The sequence below is a fragment of the Oncorhynchus kisutch genome, linkage group LG16 (assembly GCF_002021735.2).
Source record: "Oncorhynchus kisutch isolate 150728-3 linkage group LG16, Okis_V2, whole genome shotgun sequence".
NCBI lineage: Eukaryota > Metazoa > Chordata > Actinopteri > Salmoniformes > Salmonidae > Oncorhynchus > Oncorhynchus kisutch.
Window position 1 is genome coordinate 27427918 of NC_034189.2, and position 13066 is coordinate 27440983.

At 56.2% G+C, this 13066-nt stretch overlaps 1 protein-coding gene across 6 annotated transcripts in view; it reads right to left on the reverse strand.

Annotated features, from left to right (window-relative positions):
- Window positions 1-13066, reverse strand: part of nrxn2b (neurexin 2b) — a 1016923-nt gene that overhangs the window by 3472 nt on the left and 1000385 nt on the right. The gene's annotated exons all lie outside the window — the stretch shown is intronic.

A 13066-nucleotide genomic window follows, 5' to 3' on the forward strand; every position in this document is an offset into this window, starting at 1 on the left:
TTATTAGAACAGCACTAAAACCTGACATGAGGTCAGTTCTAAAGTTGAGTTAGTCTCTAGTCTTCTATTTAAAGAGTTAAGCTGACTAAACAGATGTACAATACATAGTATAAAGATACCAATACATTTTCTGACTCTCCTTACATCTCCCTTGCTCTAGACTGAACATGACTATACATATATGTTACTGTTGTCCATGGACGACATGTTCAAAAGACTAAACAACAGATCAACATCTACTAGATACAAGCTATCCTTTGCTGTCTGCCTGTCTATGCTGTTCTATTTCTACGCTAACTCTCAGTTTTCTTTGGGTTAAATAAGATAGCAAACCACGGAGTTCAGGTCACTTACATCAACAAATTGGCCGCATGATTTTTGCATGAAAAAAAAAATTACAAAAAGAAAGCTGTGTAAGATTGTTCTTGGATAGTGATAAACAACCCCCCCCCCCCCCCCGACACTCCCCCCCCCCCCCCCCCATTTATTTTTCTTGTTGTGTGTGTGTGAAAAATCTAATAATTCTCTAAATAATTCATTGTGTTTTTCAGTTTTCATAAAGAATGGCTCAAATCCTATTCCGCCTTGGGGCATGGTGGGTTCCATGGCTCAGTTCTAATTAGCTGTAATCTGTATTCAAACCCAGAAGACCAGCTGGGGGAAACTGATGCCCCTAGTTTCTCCCCCGAAACACAGTCTACAGATGTGGTTCTAACGCCCACCTCCCTCCCAGTAGATATGCTAAAACAGGGAACATTAAAATCCCTATTCCCTTCTACCAATTATCACCCGACACGGTTAACAATTTCTTAGATCTTTATGCCTTAGCCCCATTTGTCTATGCCTTTATATTCAATGTTGGAGGGAATAGGATCATTTTGTGAACTACTTTTTTTTGTCCTTTGTAATATCATCACACCCACAGTTAATAAAACATTTGGGGTGTTTACAAGTCAGTACATTGCTTTAAAGATAGGACAAAATCATTCAGACAAACATAGGAGTACCAATTGGAGACGTTAAACATAATGGGAAAATGTTAGCAGTACATAGCACAATATCAATGGCAAGTTTACATTCCCTCTTCAAAAAACAATTTGCTACCCTCTGCCGCATCCCATAATCTTGTTAAGGTCACAATCACAGAAACAATTTGCAAAAATGTTAGGGGCAGTTTGAAAGATTATGACATTTCTCTTTATGGACAATGATAAGGTTAGTCACAGAAATGTCCATAACATGAATCATACATATTCTTAACCCTGGCCGTTTTCTTGAGTTGATGAGGTAAATTTGTGTATCTAAACGGAATAGGGGTCGGATAAAGCGAGTGAGTGTGGAGTGGAGATTCTAGAAATGTGTATTGAGGGTATTTTGGGGTTGTATTTGTCATTCCCAGGCCAACATATCCCACAAGTGCTCAAGCCCCCTCCAAGCCCTCAAGCCCCATTTTTCCTGACAACCCCACAGTAAGTAGGGCAAGGGACTTTCATAAGGGTTATAATGCAACTTTTACACAAAAACCTTTCAAAAGATCATCAACAATAATACACAGAGCAACAACACGGTCTTTAGAGGGAGTAAACACATGAATGCTGAGAAAGAGAAAGTTAGTCAGTATTCAACCTTAATAGAACCTCATAGGATCAAGCCCATTCCCAACTCATACAACTCCTACTGCACAGTCAAAATGGCCATGTTACCGTGGCAACATTAGGGCGCCTACTTATGTGAGGATCTCTGTGTCTGAGGGTTGAGATTCACCTTGAAGAGTGTTGGCACACTTGAGGAACAAAGAAAGGTAATCAGAGAAAATGAATAAATCGCGAGCCCAAAATAAGATAGAACTACAGAATATTAGATGACTTGTCATACATATTCTGTTAATTCATCCGATTCTGAGCATTGTTTTCTGCTTTCCCATCTTCCTGTACTCTAGAGATATTTAGCTTCTATTCTGACTTGCTGGATAAGATAGACTTGCATCTATCTTTACCTCGCCATCTGTCTGTACGACTGAAATGGTGCCAGTGGAATACTTCGCTGTCCTCCTGCCTCTCTGTATGAAGTCTTCCCCTCGCTGTCCTCCTGCCTCTCTGTATGCAGTCTGCCCCTCGCTGTCCTCCTGCCTCTCTGTATGCAGTCTGCCATTCGCTGTCGTCCTGCCTCTCTGTATGAAGTCTGCCCCTCGCTGTCCTCCTGCCTCTCTGTATGCAGTCTTCCCCTCGCTGTCCTCCTGCCTCTCTGTATGCAGTCTGCCCCTCGCTGTCCTCCTGCCTCTCTGTATGCAGTCTGCCCCTCGCTGTCCTCCTGCCGCTCTGTATGCAGTCTGCCCCTCGCTGTGTTCCTGCCTCTCTGTATGCATTCTGCCCCTCGCTGTCCTCCTGCCTCTCTGTATGCATTCTGCCCCTCGCTGTCCTCCTGCCTCTCTGTATGCATTCTGCCCCTCGCTGTCCTCCTGCCTCTCTGTATGAAGTCTGCCCCTCACTGTCCTCCTGCCTCTCTGTATGCAGTCTTCCCCTCGTTATCCTCCTGCCTCTCTGTATGCAGTCTGCCCCTCGCTGTCCTCCTGCCTCTCTGTATGCAGTCTGCCCCTCGCTGTCCTCCTGCCTCTCTGTATGCAGTCTGCCACCGCGCTGTCCTCCTGCCTCTCTGTATGCAGTCTGCCACCTCGCTGTGTTCCTGCCTCTCTGTATGCAGTCTGCCCCTCGCTGTCCTCCTGCCTCTCTGTATGCAGTCTGGCCCTCGCTGTGTTCCTGTCTCTCTGTATGCATTCTGCCCCTCGCTGTCCTCCTGCCTCTCTGTATGCAGTCTGCCCCTCGCTGTCCTCCTGCCTCTCTGTATGCAGTCTGCCCCTCGCTGTCCTCCTGCATCTCTGTATGCAGTCTGCCCCTCGCTGTTCTCCTGCCTCTCTGTATGCAGTCTGCCCCTCGCTGTCCTCCTGCCTCTCTGTATGCAGTCTGCCCCTCGCTGTGTTCCTGTCTCTCTGTATGCATTCTGCCCCTCGCTGTCCTCCTGCCTCTCTGTATGCAGTCTGCCCCTCGCTGTCCTCCTGCCTCTCTGTATGCAGTCTGCCCCTCGCTGTCCTCCTGCCTCTCTGTATGCAGTCTGCCCCTCGCTGTCCTCCTGCCTCTCTGTATGCATTCTGCCCCTCGCTGTCCTAATGCCTCTCTGTATGCATTCTGCCCCTCGCTGTCCTCCTGCCTCTCTGTATGCAGTCTGCGCCTCGCTGTCCTCCTGCATCTCTGTATGCAGTCTGCCCCTCGCTGTCCTCCTGCCTCTCTGTATGCAGTCTGCCCCTCGCTGTCCTCCTGCCTCTCTGTATGCAGTCTGCCCCTCGCTGTCCTCCTGCCTCTCTGTATGCAGTCTGCCCCTCGCTGTCCTCCTGCCTCTCTGTATGCAGTCTGCCCCTCGCTGTCCTCCTGCCTCTCTGTATGCAGTCTGCCCCTCGCTGTGTTCCTGTCTCTCTGTATGCATTCTGCCCCTCGCTGTCCTAATGCCTCTCTGTATGCATTCTGCCCCTCGCTGTCCTCCTGCCTCTCTGTATGCAGTCTGCCACCTCGCTGTGTTCCTGCCTCTCTGTATGCATTCTGCCCCTCACTGTCCTCCTGCCTCTCTGTATGCATTCTGCCCCTCGCTGTCCTCCTGCCTCTCTGTATGCAGTCTGCCCCTCGCTGTCCTCCTGCCTCTCTGTATGCAGTCTGCCCCTGGCTGTCCTCCTGCCTCTCTGTATGCAGTCTGCCCCTCGCTGTCCTCCTGCGTCTCTGTATGCAGTCTGCCCCTGGCTGTCCTCCTGCCTCTCTGTATGCATTCTGCCCCTCGCTGTCCTAATGCCTCTCTGTATGCATTCTGCCCCTCGCTGTCCTCCTGCCTCTCTGTATGCAGTCTGCCCCTCGCTGTCCTCCTGCCTCTCTGTATGCATTCTGCCCCTCGCTGTCCTAATGCCTCTCTGTATGCATTCTGCCCCTCGCTGTCCTCCTGCCTCTCTGTATGCAGTCTGCGCCTCGGTGTCCTTCTACCTCTTTGTATGCAGTCTGCCCCTCGCTGTCCTCCTGCCTCTCTGTATGCAGTCTGCCCCTCGCTGTCCTCCTGCCTCTCTGTATGCAGTCTGCCCCTCGCTGTCCTCCTGCCTCTCTGTATGCAGTCTGCCCCTCGCTGTCCTCCTGCCTCTCTGTATGCAGTCTGCCCCTCGCTGTCCTCCTGCCTCTCTGTATGCAGTCTGCCACCTCGCTGTGTTCCTGCCTCTCTGTATGCATTCTGCCCCTCACTGTCCTCCTGCCTCTCTGTATGCATTCTGCCCCTCGCTGTCCTCCTGCCTCTCTGTATGCAGTCTGCCCCTCGCTGTCCTCCTGCCTCTCTGTATGCAGTATGCCCCTCGCTGTCCTCCTGCCTCTCTGTATGCAGTCTGCCACCTCGCTGTGTTCCTGTCTCTCTGTATGCAGTCTGCCCCTCGCTGTCCTCCTTCCTCTCTGTATGCATTCTGCCCCTCGCTGTCCTCCTGCCTCTCTGTATGCATTCTGCCCCTCGCTGTCCTAATGCCTCTCTGTATGCATTCTGCCCCTCGCTGTCCTCCTGCCTCTCTGTATGCATTTTGCCCCTCGCTGTCCTCCTGCCTCTCTGTATGCAGTCTGCCCCTCGCTGTCCTCCTGCCTCTCTGTATGCAGTCTGCCCCTCGCTGTCCTCCTGCCTCTCTGTATGCATTCTACCCCTCGCTGTCCTCCTGCCTCTCTGTATGCATTCTGCCCCTCGCTGTCCTCCTGCCTCTCTGTATGAAGTCTGCCCCTCACTGTCCTCCTGCCTCTCTGTATGCAGTCTGCCCCTCGCTGTCCTCCTGCCTCTCTGTATGCAATCTGCCCCTCGCTGTCCTAATGCCTCTCTGTATGCATTCTGCCCCTCGCTGTCCTCCTGCCTCTCTGTATGAAGTCTGCCCCTCACTGTCCTCCTGCCTCTCTGTATGCAGTCTGCCCCTCGCTGTCCTCCTGCCTCTCTGTATGCAATCTGCCCCTCGCTGTCCTAATGCCTCTCTGTATGCATTCTGCCCCTCGCTGTCCTCCTGCCTCTCTGTATGCAGTCTGCCCCTCGCTGTCCTCCTGCCTCTCTGTATGCAGTCTGCCCCTTGCTGTCCTCCTGCCTCTCTGTATGCAATCTGCCCCTCGCTGTCCTCCTGCCTCTCTGTATGCAGTCTGCCCCTTGCTGTCCTCCTGCCTCTCTGTATGCAGTATGCCCCTCGCTGTCCTCCTGCCTCTCTGTATGCAGTCTGCCACCTCGCTGTGTTCCTGTCTCTCTGTATGCAGTCTGCCCCTCGCTGTCCTCCTTCCTCTCTGTATGCATTCTGCCCCTCGCTGTCCTCCTGCCTCTCTGTATGCATTCTGCCCCTCGCTGTCCTAATGCCTCTCTGTATGCATTCTGCCCCTCGCTGTCCTCCTGCCTCTCTGTATGCATTTTGCCCCTCGCTGTCCTCCTGCCTCTCTGTATGCAGTCTGCCCCTCGCTGTCCTCCTGCCTCTCTGTATGCAGTCTGCCCCTCGCTGTCCTCCTGCCTCTCTGTATGCATTCTGCCCCTCGCTGTCCTCCTGCCTCTCTGTATGCATTCTGCCCCTCGCTGTCTTCCTGCCTCTCTGTATGCAGTCTGCCCCTGGCTGTCCTCCTGCCTCTCTGTATGCATTCTGCCCCTCACTGTCCTAATGCCTCTCTGTATGCATTCTGCCCCTCGCTGTCCTCCTGCCTCTCCGTATGCAGTCTGCCCCTCGTTGTCCTCCTGCCTCTCTGTATGCAGTCTGCCCCTCGCTGTCCTCCTGCCTCTCTGTATGCAGTCTGCCCCTCACTGTCCTCCTGCCTCTCTGTATGCAGTCTGCCCCTCGTTGTCCTCCTGCCTCTCTCTATGCAGTCTGCCCCTCGCTGTCCTCCTGTCTCTCTGTATGCATTCTGCCCCTCGCTGTCCTCCTGCCTCTCTGTATGCAGTCTGCCCCTCGCTGTCCTCCTGCCTCTCTGTATGCATTCTACCCCTCGCTGTCCTCCTGCCTCTCTGTATGCATTCTGCCCCTCGCTGTCCTCCTGCCTCTCTGTATGAAGTCTGCCCCTCACTGTCCTCCTGCCTCTCTGTATGCAGTCTGCCCCTCGCTGTCCTCCTGCCTCTCTGTATGCAATCTGCCCCTCGCTGTCCTAATGCCTCTCTGTATGCATTCTGCCCCTCGCTGTCCTCCTGCCTCTCTGTATGCAGTCTGCCCCTCGCTGTCCTCCTGCCTCTCTGTATGCAGTCTGCCCCTTGCTGTCCTCCTGCCTCTCTGTATGCAATCTGCCCCTCGCTGTCCTCCTGCCTCTCTGTATGCAGTCTGCCCCTTGCTGTCCTCCTGCCTCTCTGTATGCAGTATGCCCCTCGCTGTCCTCCTGCCTCTCTGTATGCAGTCTGCCACCTCGCTGTGTTCCTGTCTCTCTGTATGCAGTCTGCCCCTCGCTGTCCTCCTTCCTCTCTGTATGCATTCTGCCCCTCGCTGTCCTCCTGCCTCTCTGTATGCATTCTGCCCCTCGCTGTCCTAATGCCTCTCTGTATGCATTCTGCCCCTCGCTGTCCTCCTGCCTCTCTGTATGCATTTTGCCCCTCGCTGTCCTCCTGCCTCTCTGTATGCAGTCTGCCCCTCGCTGTCCTCCTGCCTCTCTGTATGCAGTCTGCCCCTCGCTGTCCTCCTGCCTCTCTGTATGCATTCTGCCCCTCGCTGTCCTCCTGCCTCTCTGTATGCATTCTGCCCCTCGCTGTCCTCCTGCCTCTCTGTATGCAGTCTGCCCCTGGCTGTCCTCCTGCCTCTCTGTATGCATTCTGCCCCTCACTGTCCTAATGCCTCTCTGTATGCATTCTGCCCCTCGCTGTCCTCCTGCCTCTCCGTATGCAGTCTGCCCCTCGTTGTCCTCCTGCCTCTCTGTATGCAGTCTGCCCCTCGCTGTCCTCCTGCCTCTCTGTATGCAGTCTGCCCCTCGCTGTCCTCCTGCCTCTCTGTATGCAGTCTGCCCCTCGTTGTCCTCCTGCCTCTCTCTATGCAGTCTGCCCCTCGCTGTCCTCCTGTCTCTCTGTATGCATTCTGCCCCTCGCTGTCCTCCTGCCTCTCTGTATGCATTCTGCCCCTCGCTGTCCTAATGCCTCTCTGTATGCATTCTGCCCCTCGCTGTCCTCCTGCCTCTCTGTATGCATTTTGCCCCTCGCTGTCCTCCTGCCTCTCTGTATGCAGTCTGCCCCTCGCTGTCCTCCTGCCTCTCTGTATGCATTCTGCCCCTCGCTGTCCTCCTGCCTCTCTGTATGCAGTCTGCCCCTCGCAGTCCTCCTGCCTCTCTGTATGCAATCTGCCCCTCGCTGTCCTAATGCCTCTCTGTATGCATTCTGCCCCTCGCTGTCCTCCTGCCTCTCTGTATGCAGTCTGCCCCTCGTTGTCCTCCTGCCTCTCTGTATGCATTCTGCCCCTCGCTGTCCTCCTGCCTCTCTGTATGCAGTCTGCCCCTCGTTGTCCTCCTGCCTCTCTGTATGCAGTCTGCCCCTCGCTGTCCTCCTGCCTCTCTGTATGCATTCTGCCCCTCGCTGTCCTCCTGCCTCTCTGTATGCAGTCTGCCCCTCGCTGTCCTCCTGCCTCTCTGTATGCAGTCTGCCCCTCGCTGTCCTCCTGCCTCTCTGTATGCAGTCTGCCCCTCGCTGTCCTCCTGCCTCTCTGTATGCAGTCTGCCCCTCGTTGTCCTCCTGCCTCTCTCTATGCAGTCTGCCCCTCGCTGTCCTCCTGTCTCTCTGTATGCATTCTGCCCCTCGCTGTCCTCCTGCCTCTCTGTATGCATTCTTCCCCTCGCTGTCCTAATGCCTCTCTGTATGCATTCTGCCCCTCGCTGTCCTCCTGCCTCTCTGTATGCATTTTGCCCCTCGCTGTCCTCCTGCCTCTCTGTATGCAGTCTGCCCCTCGCTGTCCTCCTGCCTCTCTGTATGCAGTCTGCCCCTCGCTGTCCTCCTGCCTCTCTGTATGCATTCTGCCCCTCGCTGTCCTCCTGCCTCTCTGTATGCATTCTGCCCCTCGCTGTCCTCCTGCCTCTCTGTATGAAGTCTGCCCCTCACTGTCCTCCTGCCTCTCTGTATGCAGTCTGCCCCTCGCTGTCCTCCTGCCTCTCTGTATGCAATCTGCCCCTCGCTGTCCTAATGCCTCTCTGTATGCATTCTGCCCCTCGCTGTCCTCCTGCCTCTCTGTATGCAGTCTGCCCCTCGCTGTCCTCCTGCCTCTCTGTATGCAGTCTGCCCCTCGCTGTCCTCCTGCCTCTCTGTATGCAGTCTGCCCCTCGCTGTCCTCCTGCCTCTCTGTATGCAGTCTGCCCCTCGCTGTCCTCCTGCCTCTCTGTATGCAGTCTGCCCCTCGCTGTCCTCCTGCCTCTCTGTATGCATTCTGCCCCTCGCTGTCCTAATGCCTCTCTGTATGCATTCTGCCCCTCACTGTCCTCCTGCCTCTCTGTATGCATTCTGCCCCTCGCTGTCCTCCTGCCTCTCTGTATGCAGTCTGCCCCTCACTGTCCTCCTGCCTCTCTGTATGCAGTCTGCCCCTCACTGTCCTCCTGCCTCTCTGTATGCAGTCTGCCCCTCGCTGTCCTCCTGCCTCTCTGTATGCAGTCTGCCCCTCGCTGTCCTCCTGCCTCTCTGTATGCAGTCTGCCCCTGGCTGTCCTCCTGCCTCTCTGTATGCAGTCTGCCCCTCGCTGTCCTCCTGCCTCTCTGTATGCAGTCTGCCCCTCGCTGTCCTCCTGTCTCTCTGTATGCAGTCTGCCCCTCGCTGTCCTCCTGTCTCTCTGTATGCATTCTGCCCCCCTCTGTCCTCCTGCCTCTCTGTATGCATTCTGCCCCTCGCTGTCCTAATGCCTCTCTGTATGCATTCTGCCCCTCGCTGTCCTCCTGCCTCTCTGTATGCATTTTGCCCCTCGCTGTCCTCCTGCCTCTCTGTATGCAGTCTGCCCCTCGCTGTCCTCCTGCCTCTCTGTATGCAGTCTGCCCCTCGCTGTCCTACTGCCTCTCTGTATGCATTCTGCCACTCGCTGTCCTCCTGCCTCTCTGTATGCATTCTGCCCCTCGCTGTCCTCCTGCCTCTCTGTATGAAGTCTGCCCCTCACTGTCCTCCTGCCTCTCTGTATGCAGTCTGCCCCTCGCTGTCCTCCTGCCTCTCTGTATGCAATCTGCCCCTCGCTGTCCTAATGCCTCTCTGTATGCATTCTGCCCCTCGCTGTCCTCCTGCCTCTCTGTATGCAGTCTGCCCCTCGCTGTCCTCCTGCCTCTCTGTATGCAGTCTGCCCCTCGCTGTCCTCCTGCCTCTCTGTATGCAGTCTGCCCCTCGCTGTGTTCCTGTCTCTCTGTATGCAGTCTGCCCCTCGCTGTCCTCCTGCCTCTCTGTATGCAGTCTGCCCCTCGCTGTCCTCCTGCCTCTCTGTATGCATTCTGCCCCTCGCTGTCCTAATGCCTCTCTGTATGCATTCTGCCCCTCGCTGTCCTCCTGCCTCTCTGTATGCAGTCTGCGCCTCGGTGTCCTTCTACCTCTTTGTATGCAGTCTGCCCCTCGCTGTCCTCCTGCCTCTCTGTATGCAGTCTGCCCCTCGCTGTCCTCCTGCCTCTCTGTATGCAGTCTGCCCCTCGCTGTCCTCCTGCCTCTCTGTATGCAGTCTGCCCCTCGCTGTCCTCCTGCCTCTCTGTATGCAGTCTGCCCCTCGCTGTCCTCCTGCCTCTCTGTATGCAGTCTGCCACCTCGCTGTGTTCCTGCCTCTCTGTATGCATTCTGCCCCTCACTGTCCTCCTGCCTCTCTGTATGCATTCTGCCCCTCGCTGTCCTCCTGCCTCTCTGTATGCAGTCTGCCCCTCGCTGTCCTCCTGCCTCTCTGTATGCAGTATGCCCCTCGCTGTCCTCCTGCCTCTCTGTATGCAGTCTGCCACCTCGCTGTGTTCCTGTCTCTCTGTATGCAGTCTGCCCCTCGCTGTCCTCCTTCCTCTCTGTATGCATTCTGCCCCTCGCTGTCCTCCTGCCTCTCTGTATGCATTCTGCCCCTCGCTGTCCTAATGCCTCTCTGTATGCATTCTGCCCCTCGCTGTCCTCCTGCCTCTCTGTATGCATTTTGCCCCTCGCTGTCCTCCTGCCTCTCTGTATGCAGTCTGCCCCTCGCTGTCCTCCTGCCTCTCTGTATGCAGTCTGCCCCTCGCTGTCCTCCTGCCTCTCTGTATGCATTCTACCCCTCGCTGTCCTCCTGCCTCTCTGTATGCATTCTGCCCCTCGCTGTCCTCCTGCCTCTCTGTATGAAGTCTGCCCCTCACTGTCCTCCTGCCTCTCTGTATGCAGTCTGCCCCTCGCTGTCCTACTGCCTCTCTGTATGCAATCTGCCCCTCGCTGTCCTAATGCCTCTCTGTATGCATTCTGCCCCTCGCTGTCCTCCTGCCTCTCTGTATGCAGTCTGCCCCTCGCTGTCCTCCTGCCTCTCTGTATGCAGTCTGCCCCTTGCTGTCCTCCTGCCTCTCTGTATGCAATCTGCCCCTCGCTGTCCTCCTGCCTCTCTGTATGCAGTCTGCCCCTTGCTGTCCTCCTGCCTCTCTGTATGCAGTATGCCCCTCGCTGTCCTCCTGCCTCTCTGTATGCAGTCTGCCACCTCGCTGTGTTCCTGTCTCTCTGTATGCAGTCTGCCCCTCGCTGTCCTCCTTCCTCTCTGTATGCATTCTGCCCCTCGCTGTCCTCCTGCCTCTCTGTATGCATTCTGCCCCTCGCTGTCCTAATGCCTCTCTGTATGCATTCTAGCCCTCGCTGTCCTCCTGCCTCTCTGTATGCATTTTGCCCCTCGCTGTCCTCCTGCCTCTCTGTATGCAGTCTGCCCCTCGCTGTCCTCCTGCCTCTCTGTATGCAGTCTGCCCCTCGCTGTCCTCCTGCCTCTCTGTATGCATTCTGCCCCTCGCTGTCCTCCTGCCTCTCTGTATGCATTCTGCCCCTCGCTGTCCTCCTGCCTCTCTGTATGAAGTCTGCCCCTCACTGTCCTCCTGCCTCTCTGTATGCAGTCTGCCCCTCGCTGTCCTCCTGCCTCTCTGTATGCAATCTGCCCCTCGCTGTCCTAATGCCTCTCTGTATGCATTCTGCCCCTCGCTGTCCTCCTGCCTCTCTGTATGCAGTCTGCCCCTCGTTGTCCTCCTGCCTCTCTGTATGCAGTCTGCCCCTTGCTGTCCTCCTGCCTCTCTGTATGCAGTCTGCCCCTTGCTGTCCTCCTGCCTCTCTGTATGCAGTCTGCCCCTCGCTGTCCTCCTGCCTCTCTGTATGCAGTCTGCCCCTCGCTGTCCTCCTGCCTCTCTGTATGCAGTCTGCCCCTGGCTGTCCTCCTGCCTCTCTGTATGCATTCTGCCCCTCGCTGTCCTAATGCCTCTCTGTATGCATTCTGCCCCTCGCTGTCCTCCTGCCTCTCCGTATGCAGTCTGCCCCTCGTTGTCCTCCTGCCTCTCTGTATGCAGTCTGCCCCTCGCTGGCCTCCTGCCTCTCTGTATGCAGTCTGCCCCTCGCTGTCCTCCTGCCTCTCTGTATGCAGTCTGCCCCTCGTTGTCCTCCTGCCTCTCTCTATGCAGTCTGCCCCTCGCTGTCCTCCTGTCTCTCTGTATGCATTCTGCCCCTCGCTGTCCTCCTGCCTCTCTGTATGCATTCTGCCCCTCGCTGTCCTAATGCCTCTCTGTATGCATTCTGCCCCTCGCTGTCCTCCTGCCTCTCTGTATGCATTTTGCCCCTCGCTGTCCTCCTGCCTCTCTGTATGCAGTCTGCCCCTCGCTGTCCTCCTGCCTCTCTGTATGCATTCTGCCCCTCGCTGTCCTCCTGCCTCTCTGTATGCAGTCTGCCCCTCGCAGTCCTCCTGCCTCTCTGTATGCAATCTGCCCCTCGCTGTCCTAATGCCTCTCTGTATGCATTCTGCCCCTCGCTGTCCTCCTGCCTCTCTGTATGCAGTCTGCCCCTCGCTGTCCTCCTGCCTCTCTGTATGCAGTCTGCCCCTCGCTGTCCTCCTGCCTCTCTGTATGCAGTCTGCCCCTCGCTGTCCTCCTGCCTCTCTGTATGCAGTCTGCCCCTCGCTGTCCTCCTGCCTCTCTGTATGCAGTCTGCCCCTCGCTGTCCTCCTGCCTCTGTATGCATTCTGCCCCTCGCTGTCCTCCTGCCTCTCTGTATGCAGTCTGCCCCTCGCTGTCCTCCTGCCTCTCTGTATGCAGTCTGCCCCTCGCTGTCCTCCTGCCTCTCTGTATGCAGTCTGCCCCTCGCTGTCCTCCTGCCTCTCTGTATGCAGTCTGCCCCTCGTTGTCCTCCTGCCTCTCTCTATGCAGTCTGCCCCTCGCTGTCCTCCTGTCTCTCTGTATGCATTCTGCCCCTCGCTGTCCTCCTGCCTCTCTGTATGCATTCTGCCCCTCGCTGTCCTAATGCCTCTCTGTATGCATTCTGCTCCTCGCTGTCCTCCTGCATCTCTGTATGCATTTTGCCCCTCGCTGTCCTCCTGCCTCTCTGTATGCAGTCTGCCCCTCGCTGTCCTCCTGCCTCTCTGTATGCAGTCTGCCCCTCGCTGTCCTCCTGCCTCTCTGTATGCATTCTGCCCCTAGCTGTCCTCCTGCCTCTCTGTATGCATTCTGCCCCTCGCTGTCCTCCTGCCTCTCTGTATGAAGTCTGCCCCTCACTGTCCTCCTGCCTCTCTGTATGCAGTCTGCCCCTCGCTGTCCTCCTGCCTCTCTGTATGCAATCTGCCCCTCGCTGTCCTAATGCCTCTCTGTATGCATTCTGCCCCTCGCTGTCCTCCTGCCTCTCTGTATGCAGTCTGCCCCTCGCTGTCCTCCTGCCTCTCTGTATGCATTCTGCCCCTCGCTGTCCTCCTGCCTCTCTGTATGAAGTCTGCCCCTCACTGTCCTCCTGCCTCTCTGTATGCAGTCTGCCCCTCGCTGTCCTCCTGCCTCTCTGTATGCAATCTGCCCCTCGCTGTCCTAATGCCTCTCTGTATGCATTCTGCCCCTCGCTGTCCTCCTGCCTCTCTGTATGCAGTCTGCCCCTCGTTGTCCTCCTGCCTCTCTGTATGCAG